We start from the raw sequence: 15,889 nt of genomic DNA, 5'->3' as shown, positions 1-15,889 counted from the left end.
AGCATCTAAGACTACAGTTCAAGGTGGAGTATTTTCTGCGAAACAGCTGACTGGGGATAATACTCTTCCATGTCAATGCCAAGGCGATTATTTCAGAGTCATTAAAAATAGATTATATGTTTCAGCAAAGTCTCCTGTTCGTTTCCTGGACTACTAAGAACCTTTCACTACGCAGCTGCCCCTACTGGGTTACAGCCTTCGTCATCACCATGACACCTCAGCATTTTTACGTGGCTCGTTAGATGGGGCACTGCTTAGAACTCGAGGATTACAAATTAGTCCCTCCCAAAGGGTTAGCGCTAAAATAAACCAGCCCTGGGATTGGTTAAATACCAATCAGTGGTCCCTCCCCCGGATGGCATAGGCTGGATATCGCTCTGCTTTTGCATTTTTACTTTATAAGATTTTAAGAATGAAATTCCAGTTATAAGCAATTCTCAAGATGGATTAAAGAGCTTCAGTGTGGAAAATGGGAGTCCTAATTCTGAATACTTCATACCTGGGTCTGCCACTCACTAGCTATATGACTAAGGCTCACAGAGAATCAGGTGTGCACGTGCAAAATGGGATAAAAATGTTCCGTTCGTGGGTTGGTTACAAGTATGAAGTGGGATAATGCATATAGAGCATTTACCACAAAGCTTATGACATTGGAAGCATGACTCTGGTACTTGTGTATTTAATGGCCTTATAAATATAATACAAATAATGCTTCTTCCTACCAGTATCATGTGAACACAAAGCATGGAATATCCAGATGGGCACAATTTTGGCATCAACCAAATTCCTAATGCACCAATTACATCTAAAGCATCCATTTTTGGCCTGAACCTCCTCCTAGATTTTCTGGGATGCCCTTTCTACCAGGCAAACACATTTTTGATAAGGGGAATAACTACTTTAGAAGCCAGCTGCTTATCCCTCTTCTGCCTGCCTGAGGAAGCCAGCCTGTGCCAGACTTTACATTTATTTTTGTCCAATTGCATCTTATGGTATGAGCCCAGGTTTTTAGACTGTCAAAACAATTCCAAATCTTGGTTCTGGGTTTTATTCTATTAGTTATCCCTCCCAGGTGTGTCACTCACAAATTTGAAAGCATGTCGTCATCCAAAAAAAAGTGATAAAATATTGATGAAATCCATTCAAGTACAGGGTCCTATGGCAGATCCCGTAAGCTCTCACTTTAAGTAGTATAAAGACTTAGTAAGATGGACAATAAAGACTAATAAAAATAATTAAAAAAATAAGAAGACATTAACAATCAATGACTATGCCAAATATCATTTTCAGGTTTGTTTTGGTAAGAGTATATTGATGTATAATTTACATAGCATCATTTTAATTTTTTGAGGAACCTCCAAATTGCTTTCCATAGTTGCTGCACCGATTTACATTCCCACCAACCGTGCATGAGGTTCCCTTTTCTCCACATCCTTGCCACTTGTTGTTTGTTGATTTATTGATGATGGCCATACTGACAGGAGCTGGTAACTCATTGTGATTTTGATTTGCATTTCTTTGATGATTAGTGACGTTGAACATCTTTTCAAATGTCTATTGGCCATCTGTATATCCTTATTGGAAAAATCTATTTCCATCAACTGCCCATTGTTTAATCAGATTTATTTTTATGTTGAGTTGTATGAGTTCCTTATATATTTCGGATATTAATCCCTAATAAGATATTTCATTTGTGAATATCTTCTCCCATTCTGTAGGTTATCATTTGTTTTGTTGATGGTTGATAACAAGAGACAAAGATGGACATTTCATAATGGTACAGGGGACTATACAACAAGAAGACATAGCAGTCATCAATATTTATGGCCCTAATCAGGGAACACCAAAATACACCAAGCAACTACTAACAGAACTAAAGGGAGAAATTCACCAAAACACAATTATACTAGGGGACTTAAATACATCCTTGACAGCTATGGATAGATCATCCAAACAGAAAATAAATAATAAAATAGCAGCCCTAAATGACACATTAGATGAAATGGACATAACTGACATATATAGAGCACTTTATCCTAGAAAGTCAGACTATACATTCTTTTCTAGTGTACATGGAACATTCTCAAGGATAGACCATATATTGGGACATAAAATTAGCCTCAGCAAATTTAAGGAGATTGAAATCATACCAAGCATATTCTCTGATCACAAGGCTTTGAAATTGGATATCAACTGCAAAAAGAAAGCAGAAAAAAACACAAATACATAGAGATTAAACAACATATTTTAAAGAACGACCGGGTCACAGAAGAAATTAGAGGAGAGATCAAAAGATACATAGAAACAAATGACAATGAAAATACATTCTACCAAAATTTTTGGGATGCAGCAAAAGGAGTTTTAAGAGGGAAATTTATATCATTACAGGCCTATCTCAAGAAACAAGAAAAATCCCAAATAAATAACCTCAGGTTACACCTTAAAGAACTAGAAAAAGAAGAACAAGTGAAACCCAAGGGCAGCACAAGAAAGGAAATAATAAAAATCAGAGCAGAACTAAATGAAATAGAGAACAACATGACAATAGAAAAAATTAATGTGACAAAGAGCTGGTTCTTTGAAAAGATTAACAAAATTGACAAAACCTTGGCTAGAATCATTAAGATAAAAAGAGAGAAGACACTAATTAACAAAATCAGAAATGAAAAAGGGGAAGTTATCACGGACACCACAGAAATACAAAGGATCATCCAAGAATACTATGAAGGATTATATGCCACCAAATTCAATAACCTAGAAGAAATGGACATATTCTTAGAAACATATAGCCTTCTTAGGCTGAACCATGAAGAACTGGAAAATCTAAACAGACCGATCACCAGTAACGAAATTGAATCAGTCATCCAAAACCTTCCCAAAAGCAAAAGTCCGGGACCAGATGGCTTCACTAGTGAATTCTACCAAACCTTCAAAGAGGATCTAATACCAATCCTGTTCAAACTCTTCCAAAAAAATTGAAGAAGAGACAGTACGCCCTAACTCATTTTATGAGGCCAACATTACCCTGATACCAAAACCTGGTAAGGACAACACAAAAAAAGAAAACTACAGACCAATATCTCTGTAAGTTTGAATACAGATGCAAAAATCCTAAACAAAATTCTAGCAAATCGAATACAACAATGCATTAAAAAGATTATTCATCACAACCAAGTGGGGTTCATCTCTGGGGCACAAGGATGGTTCAACATCTGCAAATCCATCAATGTGATACTTCACATAAACAAAATAAAGGACAAAAATCATATGATTATAACAATTGATGCAGAAAAAGCATTTGACATGATACAACATCCATTTATGATTAAAACACTTAATAAAATAGGTATAGAAGGAAAATACCTTAACATAATAAAGACCATATATGACAAGCCCTCATCTAATCTCATAATTAATGGTGAATAACTGAAGCCCTTTGCTCTACATTCAGGAACATGACAGGGCTGTCCCCTATCACCTCTGCTTTTCAACATAGTGTTGGAAGTCCTCGCCAGAGCAATCAGGCAAGAGAAAGAAATAAAAGGCATCCAAATTGGGAATGAAGAAGTTAAATTATCATTCTTTGCAGATGACATGATGCTATATATAGAAAACCCTAAAGACTCCACCAAAAAGCTAGTAGAAACAATCAACGAATACAGTAAAGTTGCCGGCTACAAAATCAATGTACAAAAGTCCATTGCATTCCTATATACTAACAATGAAATCTCAGAAAAAGAAATACAAGAAAAAATTCCTTTTGCAATTGCAGCAAAAAGAATAAAATACCTAGGAATAAACTTAACCAAGAATGTGAAGGACCTTTATGCTGAAAACTATAAGACATTTTTGAAAGAAATTGAAGAAGACACAAGGAAATGGAAAGACATTCTGTGCTCATGGATTGGAAGAATCAACATACTTAAAATGGCCATATTACCCAAAGCAATATACAGATTTAATGCAATCCCCATCAAAATCCCAAAGGCATTTTTTAAAGAAATAGAACAAAAAATCATCAGATTTGTTTGGAACCACTAAAGACCCCGAATAGCCAAAGCAATCTTAAGAAAAAAGACCAATACTGGAGGTATCACACTCCCTGACTTTAGCTTGTACTACAGGGCTACAATAATCAAAACAGCATGGTATTGGCAGAAAAACAGACACATAGACCAATGGAATAGAATTGAGAACCCAGAAATAAAACCACATAAATATGGACAGATAATTTTTGACAAAGAAGCTAAAAACATACAATGGAGGAAAGACAGCCTCTTCAATAAATGGTGCTGGGAGAATTGGATAACCATGTGCAAAAGAATGAAACTGGACTGCTATCTGTCACCATGTACCAAAATTAATTCAAAATGGATCAAAGACCTAAGCATAAGACCTAACACAATAAACTGTATAGAAGAAAACATAGGTACTAAACTTATGGACCATGGGTTCAAAGAACATTTTATGAATTTGACTCCAAAGGCAAGGGAAGTAAAAGCTAAAATAAACAAATGGGACTATATGAAACTTAAAAGCTTCTGCACAGCAAAAGAAACCATTGACAAAATAAAGAGGCAACCAACTGAATGGGAGAAGATTTTTGCAAACAGTGCCTCCTATAAGCGGCTAATATCCAAAATATACAAGGAACTCATGAAACTCAACAACGAAAAAACAAACAACCCAATTGAAAAATGGGCCTGAAGAGACATTTCTCCAAGGAAGACAAACAAATGGCAAACAGACATATGAATAAAATGCTCAACATCACTAATCATCAGAGAAATGCAAATAAAAACCACAATGAGATATCACCTCACCCCAGTCAGAATGGCTATCATCAACCAGACAAATAGTGACAAGTGTTGGAGAGGCTGTGGAGAAAAAGGAACCCTCATACACTGTTGGTGGGAATGCAGATTGGTGCAGCCGCTATGGAAGGCAGTGTGGAGGTTCCTCAATAAATTACGAATAGAATTACCATATGACCCAGCAATCCCTCTCCTGGGTATCTACCCAAAAAACCTGAAAACATTTATACATAAAGACACGTTTGCTCCAATGGTCATTGCAGCTTTGTTTACGGTGGCCAAGACATGGAAACAATCAAAATGTCCTTGGATAGATGAATGGATAAAGAAGTTGTGGTATATATACACAATGGAATACTATTCGGTGGTAAGAAAAGATGATATAGGAACATTTGTGACAACATGGATGGATCTTGAGAGTGTAATGCTGAGCGAAATAAGTCAGACAGAAAATGCAGAGAACCATATGATTTCACTGATATGTGGTATATAAACCAAAAACAACAAAAGAACAAGACAAACAAATGAGAAACAAAAACTCATAGACACAGACAATAGTTTAGTGGTTACCAGAGGGTAAGGGGGTGGGGGCTGGGAGATGAGTGTAAGGGGGATCAAATATATGGTGATGGAAGGAGAACTGACTCTGGATGGTGAACACACAATGGGATTTATAGATGGTGTAATACAGAATTGTACACCTGAAATCTATGTAATTTTACTAACAATTGTCACCCCAATAAATAAAAAAAAATAAAAATAATAAAAAAAAGAAAAAGAACTAATGTGAGAGACTGGTGGAAGTATATAGTAGGATTTAAACATCTGTGCACTATCCATTGCCACATTTTGAAATGGAACATAATATAAAATGCCCCTCAAGGAATAAAAAAGTCTGGAGCTTCCATCGCAGGCTTTGTTTGTGCTCCTGAGCCCACCAGGTCCTACTCCACGTAGAGTGGAGCGACACGGGGAAGTCACACCTTCACCCCTGCAGGAGGTACACCTAAGAACTTATAAAGGGGGTATCAACTTTGGTGGACGAGAGGTTAGTGATTTTGCTTAAAGGTGGAAGTTAAATAAATGGCATCGTTTTCTTTTTTGAACTCACTTTCTTTCTCAATGTGATAGTGATTATCTAAAAGAACAGCAGTGTTTCAATAAAAGAAATACATATATATTTCCCCACCATAAACTCAATTTTAAAATCTTCTCTGTCCATGTTGTACCTGTTAAATTGACAAAAGAATTTAAAGTGATGACAATACCCCCAAGCTTGTGGGGAAATATTTGCCAAAATGTTCCAGATACCCTAAACTTAGGCTAAGTTTAGCCTTAGCCATTTAGCCTAAGGTAAACTCTCTCTCAACAAGAAAAACTGCTTACGTAAGAATATTCAGTGCACTGCTATCTAAAATAGGAAACACTGAAAACAATGTGACTGTCCAAAAAGTAACTGGGGACTCTCTACATAATACACTATCATTACTGGATAGACTATCGTGCAGCCATGAAAAACAATTACACTGTCCATGTGCGATGCCTATGATGAAATATTAATGTTACAACTAAAAATAGGAACTACCTCACTATGGAGGCCACTGTAAAATTATGTATTCAAGTAGTCACGGGTTAGCAGGCAGCAGAAACAAATGCAAAAGGCTGGTTTGTTCCAATTGTATTAAGTCCTGGGCTCCCCACAGGGCTTAGTCTGAAGCAGGCTTGTGCTAAATGCAGTTTCCTTCCCCTTGGGTGGGTGTGAGGCTGACGGAAATGTCCCCTTAGATTTCCTGCTATGAAGATGACCACCCATCATCATCATCATCGTCATCATCACAGCTGCTTCAGGTTCAATCTTCTGACACAGCTCACGGATCCTTAAGAGCGATTTTCTTAAAGCCAATATAATATCTTAGGAAAGTAACTCCTCTTTCAAAAGAAAAGTCATACTAAAAAATAGAAATAAATAAAAATATAAATATAAAAGGCTTTAATTCCTGGAAAATTATAAATATACATATTGTATTAGTTAAGCCTCTCTATTTCAAATGAAAAAAAACCCTTGAATTAATCCATTAATTAATCAAAACTTTACTGAGTGCCTGCAACGTGCCACGCACAAGGCTGTAGACCCCAAACCTGAGATTGATAAAGAAATAGGGGTTCAGTCTGGTGGTGGGCCAGAGACCAAGAAGCACACAATTACACATGTGATGAAATGCTGTGCTAAGAGAAGGCCTATGTACAAAGAACAGCACAGAGAGGGCAGCTAACCGAGGCTGGTGAGTTGGGAAGTGACAGGAGAAGAGACCCCAGCATGCAGCCCCAGAGGAAGGCCCCCTGCTTCTGAGACCAACAGGAAGGGGGAGTTAGGAAGTATGGGGTGCCTGGTGAAGTGAGAGTACTCAGCGACCTCAGTCACTTGTGGCTTGTGAGAAGGACGGAGCACAGGGGAGGGTCCTGACCTGCGTAGCCATGCTGCCGACCGGAAGTCCCTGTGATGATGGCACGTCCTAAACTCTGTCATCCAATATGACAGCCACCAGCCACAGGTGACCACTGAGCACCTGAAATGAGGCTAGTGTGATTTCGGAACTGAACATTGAATTTCATGTGACTGGAGTTTGTTTTCATGTAAATTGTCACATGTGGGTAGTGGCTACATCCCTGCAGGGAACAGCTTTGGGGTAACTAAAATAAGGTTGCAGTGGCTAGAGCAAAGGGTCTGGGACAGTGGAGAGGGAGGGAGGTGGCAAGAGGCAGGCAGAGTCCAGCCTGCATGGGTGTGTGCACCATGTCATAGGGTGACAACCCATCACTGTGAAACTGTGGTGATTTCAGATCAAGGCTGCATTTTAGAAAAATTCTGTTGACAATGGAAATGAGGAAGCCAGATGCCAGGTAGGGAGGACCATTAGAGTGCTGTCATAGTAAATCAGGAGACAGTTGCTGGAGGCTTTAACAAGATAGACATATATGAGGGATGGGCCCAGCAGCTGCAGTCAAGCATTTGCTAGAAGATGGAATCAATGCGACTTGGGGATTGCACGTGGGCAGAGAGGGAGAGCAGGTGATCACAGGTAATTCTCTTGTTCCTGCGAGGCCAGAGTGGGGGCGGTACCATTGATGAAGACACGGAATTTAGAAACTACAGTGGGTTGAGAGAAGACTCTACCACCACTGGACGCTTCCTACTGGGTGGGCCACTCTAGTCAAGTCACCTAACTCCTGAGGGCCCCGTCTCTCATCTGTCACACAAGCAGTTTGGAGGAGATGACTGATAAGATCTGTTGCTTGTGATTTGAGGAGTACAATTCCCAAAATATTTACTTTTATTACCAAACACTTGTATCAACGATAACTATTTTTTTCAAAAACAGTTATCATTGAAAAATATTTTGTGACATGTCTCTTCACTCAGTCTCAACTCTGACAGTGGATGGGACTGTATGAATCCATTTCTTGGCAATTTGATATGCTGAATTATATTGCTGAGCTACAGACATACACACAAGTCCTGCAGTACGTTCTTATATGCGGCAATACATAACATTATGTTCTATAATACATCTCAGATGCGTCAGAAACAAAAATTACAAAGCACATCTTATCGCCAAAGTCCCCCTTGGTGGTAATGTTTTTGTACACATTCTGCAAAAGATTTCTTCCATTTCTTTTTTAAGTAGTGATACTAGTGTTTAACTCTTCATTTCTATTTTATTTATTGCTTTCATTGTGAAACCACTAGGTTGTCTTTGCTTTCCCTTTTTTTCAACATTTTCTCAGATGGTATTCTGGTTTTAATCTAGTTCAAATTACTTTTATTGCACTTTAGCATTTCCAAAATACTTCCGTTTACCTTTTAAGTACATGTGCCCTTAATTTATCTGCTGGAGGGCTGAGGAGAAACTTTTAAATTCAGGATCCTTCCCAAGATTTAAATTTTAAGTAGCTAACGATGCATTTCACATCTGTAACATTTTGGTGTCAAAATGACTCAAAACATATTTCACTGTCACATCTGAGCTTTCAAACTAGACTTTCGGATGTGTATTGCATCCAACTTCACCTAGAACGAGGCATTTATAAATGTTCTCAGAAGGTAAAATCCAAGAGTAACACATGACACATGTAAGGTTAATGAAAAGTCCACTGGCAAACGATTTTGACAACATGCCCTATTAATGCCTAGAACGTTTAGATGAGAGATTTCTTAATTTGCTCTGCTGGCACATGACATAGTCACCTCATTTTGGAATACTGTGCAATACACCTTTGGAGGGACAGATGGCATCCAATCAGCAAAGCCAAACGACTGACATGTTTAAGATTTATGGACAACAATCGCAAGACTAAGTGAGCATTAATTCTAGAATTAACTATTTCAGAAGGGCAATGCTAATTCTCCTCACTGGAAAGAGAGAATCCAGATACTACTCATGTCTAAGAAAAAAATTGCTCATCTAGCTCTGGAATATGACATCATTGTAAAGAACTTAAAATGGGAGGGTGGGAAGCAAAAGCTAGCCCTCTGTCCTCGACAAAGATAGGCATATGTTTACTTTTCTCCAGATATATCTGTTATTGCTGGTCTGTCAATAACACGTGTGGCTTTTTGAAAATTCACAGTCACTCTCGGAATTTAGTATGAGACTTGCTTCCACTTATCTGTAAGAGGAGACCAGATAAGCTCACTGAGGGCACATACTTGGTGCTTTCTAAGTCTTTGGCTCACAAGGGCCTGTAGCTCTTTTGAACTTCTACAGCTCTTGTTACTGGACCCATATTCATTCGACAAACATGGCTTCAAGCAGGGACGCACAGAGACCCTTCCATGCAGGCTGACTTCCATAGAGACACACGCCGTCCTGTCTCCTGCAAAAGTGAAAGCGCCCAGGGCAAAGGCTGAATTTTATGTTCTCTGCGTTTCTCAAAGCATCTAGCCCCAAGCCTTACACATGCCAGGGGTCCCACAAATACCTGTCCATGATATAATGATGGACTTATTAAACATCTCTCAGTTCTACTAGGGGGCTGTGCAAACTGACGTGACTCTAAATGTGCTGTATGTCCCCAGAGAGAGGCAGACCAGGTCTGCCCTTATCACAAGCTCGAGTTGGCAAGAAGTAGCTTTTTGTCTTAAGGGTAAAGCTGCTAGAGTCGAGTCCTTGAGAAGAACATAACGGATAAAGAAATCTGTGACGGGGCTACAATGTCCCTTGATGTCATGGCGGCAGAACAAGGGTGTTGGGAAAAAGTGACAGTATTGAGACACGATCAAAAATGAAAATAGATGTGGGGCCAAGAGGAGCATTCGCAACCTACTCCAGACTGAGAAGGAGGCTAGAGATGGAAAAAGGAAGCATAAAAGGAAAGCACTACGTAATGTTATCAACAGAGAACATACACTGCCGAAAAGGGAAGAACTACCCAGTAACCATGTTCTCTAAAAGCAAGCAATTCACACCTAATCATCAAAGACATTTCCCTAGTACTTGGAAAAGCACTGCTACCCCCATGCTACACATTTATACCAGTAACTTAAAAACATGTCTTCCCAAGATTTGCAGTGAAATACTTCATCTCACATAGAAACACAACACGTGCTCGTACCTCCACGTACCAGGTGGATAAGCAGACATCAGATGAGTGATCTCAGACAGTGAAAATTACTTCACTTTATTCACTAAGACATGAGGAAGTGACTCTCAGAGGAGGTCAGAATTCAAACACTTGCTTTACTACTGGGCCACCAGCCAACAGACATGAAACGATGGATCCAGAGAATGGAAGGTGTATTTATGTATTCACCCAGGATGTACTTCTAGCTTCCGCAAACTAATTGAAAAACATTGTTGAGAAACGGACCCTACCTGCCCGCAGCAGGTTGTGTATTCTGATTACCCCCCCAGGTGAGGCTCCAACCTTACCCGTTAGAATATCCCCGTAGCTGTGTGGCAGATCTGCATGAGCAAAGTCAAAGACTGTTGAGAATAATCAGTGCATTTTTCCTGGTCAAAGTCATTCCAAGATTTTTGGACCATACAGAATACAAAGTCCATAAAATTGGGAGGAGACGAAGTAAGAAATGAGGGCCCGCATTCAGCGATGACCACCGTTGGTTAACTTGGGACAGACGACCACCTCCAGGAAATCAGAGGACCGGGCCAGGCTTTCCTGACTCTGCCCCCTCATGAAACCACTCCCTGCTTCCTTGGTCTGAACAGATCCAACTTTAAAAGTAGAATACTAGAAATAATGACCATGTTTAAGAGTCAAAGAACTAAGTCAATGATTACTACTTAACACATTGGAATGTTTCAGGAACGTGTTATTTAGGAAGGAATTTCTCAATTTAATATAAAAGCAAAACGTAGTTAACTCGTCAGGATTTGTGGAAAATTATCACAGGAAAGAGAGACGTGGGCAGCTGAATGCTACAGCCAGCCCGCCCTTTTCTACGATCACCCATGGTGGGTGATGAACTCTGAGTGGGTCGGGCGAATTCCAGCAATCTCATTTCTCTTTGTCAGGTCTCATGTGCCTGGACTCCTGGAAGCTAGAAATAGCCACGTGAGCCAGTTTTAACCAATGAGCTGTAGGAAATTCTTACACGGAAGGGGCGTGTCTGGGAAAGCATGCCCTTTTTTATAAAAATGAGACAACTCAGAGAGCCTAATGGTGCTCCCTTCTCCATTTCAACTCTGATATGATTCCTGGAGTGAACAAAGCCACTCTGAGATGCGTGAGAACTAAAGGGTAACATACTGTGAGAGCAGAGAGGAAAGAAAGAACCAGCCAGGTCACCACTGACGTCAGCGAGCTTCTGAACCAACCGTGGGCCCACCTAACCTAGCGTCTGCCAGTTAAGTGAGAATAACGTAGTGTCTGAGACAAACATTGTACAGCTGGGCACATTTCTAAATGACAGACTCCTCTCTGCAAAAGGTCACACGAGCCCACCACAAAGGTCTGCATTTCTTAGATGTAATACATCCCATCCTTTAGGTGACACCCCAGTGACCTGCTCTAACAATCTGCCTATCTTCTACGCTTGGTGACAGTCTTCTCGTTTTTTATGTATAGAAAGTAGTCACAGACCCCAAATCTCACACACCCTCTGTTCTGGAAACATATCGATAATATGAAACACGATTTCCTGGGGCTTCAGGAACTCCCTGAAAACCATCGGGAATCCCAGGATGGTCTTGAGAGAGGAAACAAATAAAAACAAATCCTGGTTCAAATGATTTATTTCTTTACTCTTAATAGTTCTTTTTGAGTCACCTCATTTCATTAGAAATATGAAATACCAACTTAGTCACAGAACTTCTTGGGCCATTTCTTAAGGAGGGAGGGTCTCACTGGACAAAGAATGGTGAAGCGAGGGAAGTACCTCTGGGCTAGGGTCAGCAGAGACAAGTCTGGCCATGACTCTGCCCCCATTTGCAGGGTAGCCAAGGTCATAATGGGTTTCAGGTCCCCCATCTGTAAACCATGGTAAATGACCCCTATTTCATCAAGTATAAGGGAGTGGAATGTGGGTGCTGTTTGAATGGCAGGTCTTCAGGGTAGCGTTTCCGTTAGCAGGCACAGTCCCCCCACGCAAGGGGGATGAGGCCACACTCAGGTCTGTATCTCTCGTATGTGGGCTTGATCTAAAGAGGTAATTCTGTTCTGCTTCAAAACATACGATTCTGTTTTATGTAAAGGTTCATTTATTTATCAAGTACTTATTGATGATGATGATGACGATGATAAAAATAATAATAATAATAATAATACTATGTTTCCCCGAAAATGAGACCTAACTGGACAATCTGCTCTAATGCATCTTTTGGAGCAATAATTAATATAAGACTGGGTCTTATTTTACTATAATATAAGACCGGGTCTTATATAATAGATAGAATATAAAACTAGGTCTTATATTAATTTTTGCTCCAAAAGACGCATTACAGCGGATTGTCCAGCTAGGTCTTATTTTCGGGGAAACAGGGTAGCAGTGATTACTTACTGTGACACTACATTTACCAGGAATTCTACCCAGACCTTTGCGTGAATAGTTTCATATTATCAGCACAGGTCAGCTATTACAACCCACATCTGAGGAAACAGTGGCTCAGTGACATTAGCGACACCGTATTAGGAATCACACAAGCGTTAAATGGAAAGGCTGGGACGTGGACACCCATCCTTCCCACAATGGAAGCCATTCTCCTGAGATGAGGTGAAAGTGCATCTCGCACACACAGTTCACCTTCACTCCGACCTGGCTAACAAGTCCTGTGGTGATGGTTGGGGAGGGGTGTGTCCCTGTGCAAAGGCAGACAGGATTAGTTCACACAGCTTCCCGACCTTGCACCTCCAGGCCCAACTGCAGAAGGGGCTGGTGAAGACGCTGGCTGGAAACGAAATCTAGGACTCAGGAAGTAAATGTATTAGTAACACTGTGCCAATTTCGGAACCTTAGCAATATCCATGCCCTTGATATTTTGGTACCCAGGGCATAGTCAGGATTTGCTTCTCTCAAAAAACAGCATAACTTGAGCCTCCCAGCCATTGGGGAAAATATGCATTAGTGACACTGTGAGACTTTTAAGTGAGGCAAGAGTGGCTTATACCCCCTATGTGAATGCTAAAATTAGATCCCTGACTGAGAGCTTTAGTAACACAAAAAAAGAAAAAAAATCATAAAGCAAGGAACAAAGATTAAGGGGCTTGGTAAAGAACAAAAGACCCCCCATGATGAACATAACAGCTGGAATGCAAACAGTTAACCCTCCTGTCATTAGAACAATTAACATATAATCGCTATTCTGCTCACTTGATATGTTCATTTTGGGCAGTCTTGCCCTAAGTAAATAATCTAATTTCTAAATAAAGCACATGTCAAAGCAATCCAGCTTTCACATGGAAACAATGGTCAAAATGCATGCATAATGCCCTCTTCAAGTGACCAGTTAGAGCTGTGACAGCAAGGCCAAGAGGAAGGTCAGATACCATGGCAACCAGAGTCTGCTTGCTGCAAGGGGAACTCACAATCTCCAGTGGGAAGACGGAATCAGCCCCGATCTTTACAAAATTTACTTTTAAAAAAAATCACTGGCATCCCCTCCCTCGCAGGAAAACTTTGTCATTCCATTTGAATTCCCAATTCTGTCACTCAATGCCTTGACTGGTGCTTCCCGCTCCTCACTCCTGTAGAGCTTGGTAGAGACAGAAACACAGGCTGAGTGAGTGCAGCTCCGAACCTCAGGTTTCATTCACTCCTGCAACTTGAGTTCCAAGGACACCGACCTAGGTGCGCAGGATTTTTTGGATATATTTGTGTGACAAGCATTTCACCTTCAGTATCAAGTACCCAAAATGAACTTCTCTTATAATTCTCTTTCATGGCCTTAACATTTCAAGAGGACAGTCGCCTTAATCTGAATGCCCCTTTGACACAAGCAGGACACCCCTGCGGTAACTGCCGTAATTACCACGGGGAGGGGGGCACCTGTCCTGTGCTCTGATGGCTTCGTGGATGCCCGTTTGGTGCCCTGAGGACACATCGCGGGTTAAATTCCCCGCTGAGCCAGCCAGGAAAGTACCTGCGCACTTGGTGTTCATTCCCTCGTTCATAACACAGTCTGAACGCGGGCCCGTCCCTTTCAAATAGCAATGAAGCCCACACCTCCCAAACTTACCAATTATGCTCTGCATGCTCCCAAACATTCCATATGAAGATGTTAAGCAAAGGACCTAAATAAACTGCAGATCCTCAGAACTTCACGTCAGAAAGCAGCCGACACCCAGAAACTGAGTTTTCAACTTCCAAGAAATTAACACAGAGGTTTCAGGTTTAACTCCTGAACAGCTATCCTATTAATTTTTATTTTCTTTAAGACACCAAAGCAAACACCATTCACATTTGTGAGCTCCTTCCTAAAGCTAAAGCAAATATACCACAAAAAGTTATTTTTTTCTAAATTGATAAACAGCTAATCTTTGTGGATTAATTTGCTTCATTGCAGCTCGTTCAAAGTCATGCACATAGATGACTAAAATGATCTCAAAAGTCGCAGTCGGTGAGTAAACAAAACTTTTGCTGTAATGTATATATAGTGACAAAATAACCATTACGTAAAATTTACCTTTTGACCATTTTTCAGTGTAAAACTCAGTGGCATTAAGTCGTTGTGCAACCATTACAACCTTCCCTTTCTGGAACGTTTTCATCATCCCAAACAGAAACTCTGTCCCCATTACATAGTTTATATTTTTTGAGGATCAGAAGTCAGAAAGTTTTTCTTCTTCTCCTGATCAGCGTCAGAATCTAAATTATGGGGTTTACAAGGTCATTAATGCCTCCACAGGACACTCAGTGCCAGGGGGTTTACCAGCCAGAGAAGGAGGTTCAATAAATGCAGTCCTCACAAAACAGTGCTGGGTCCTGAGAGTCTCTGCTTCCTGACAAAGAACCGGTAAGTGGAAGACAGGAGTCTTCCTGTTCCTCCAGGCAGTTTCTCAAGTGTGGTCCACAGCCCTGGGATCCTGGACAAGGCACCTTCTCAGTCCAACGTGAGCCCCAGTAAATCAGCCTCTGTGGAAGGGGTGCAGGTCCCCACACAGTAGCCTCCACTTGGTCCCTGGGGACGGAGAGCCACGGCAAAGGCGGACACTCACTGCCAGAGTGCCTGTGGCTCACTTGCTCCTCACTCTTCACCCCCCACATGCCTCCCCCGCCCCGCACCTCCACCCCAGCACCACACCTCTTTCTGCCTTCCCTTTATGTGTACCGTTTCTGTAAGCCGCCTGTCTGAGGAAGGGACAGTGGTTCCAGGAATGGGAGTTCCGCAAGCTGTAGTCTCCATCCAAACCCAAAAGGTGGGCTCCTAATGCAACATTTCCCACAATCACATTTAGAAATGATTGCTCAAAGGAAGAGCAAACTCTGAATTCTCTTGCTTGCCACGTGGGTAGTCCTGACCAAAAACGAAGAGGGCATATGTATTAAATCATTTTCTCCAGTGGTGAGTAATGCTTGGCATAATTCACATATAATGGACCGCCGGAGGTACATGAGGACA

At 40.8% G+C, this 15,889-nt stretch overlaps 1 protein-coding gene across 8 annotated transcripts in view; it reads right to left on the bottom strand.

Annotated features, from left to right (window-relative positions):
• CNTN4 (contactin 4) overlaps window positions 1–15,889 on the bottom strand; it is a 769,881-nt gene that overhangs the window by 454,010 nt on the left and 299,982 nt on the right. The window contains exon 1 of one of the 8 annotated variants that reach the window (XM_088798099.1): window positions 15,599–15,683. The exons of the other annotated variants lie outside the window; for them this stretch is intronic. The gene's annotated coding sequence lies outside the window, so the exon portion shown is untranslated. Of the gene's footprint in view, window positions 1–15,598; window positions 15,684–15,889 lie in introns of those variants that run through there. 8 annotated transcript variants of the gene reach the window in all.

Source organism: Rhinolophus sinicus, chromosome 5 (genome assembly GCF_057876585.1).
Source record: "Rhinolophus sinicus isolate RSI-liver-muscle chromosome 5, RSI-T2T, whole genome shotgun sequence".
Classification (NCBI taxonomy): domain Eukaryota; kingdom Metazoa; phylum Chordata; class Mammalia; order Chiroptera; family Rhinolophidae; genus Rhinolophus; species Rhinolophus sinicus.
The sequence above is the reverse complement of the archived record's forward strand: the minus strand, read 5'-3'. Positions and strand labels throughout refer to the sequence as shown.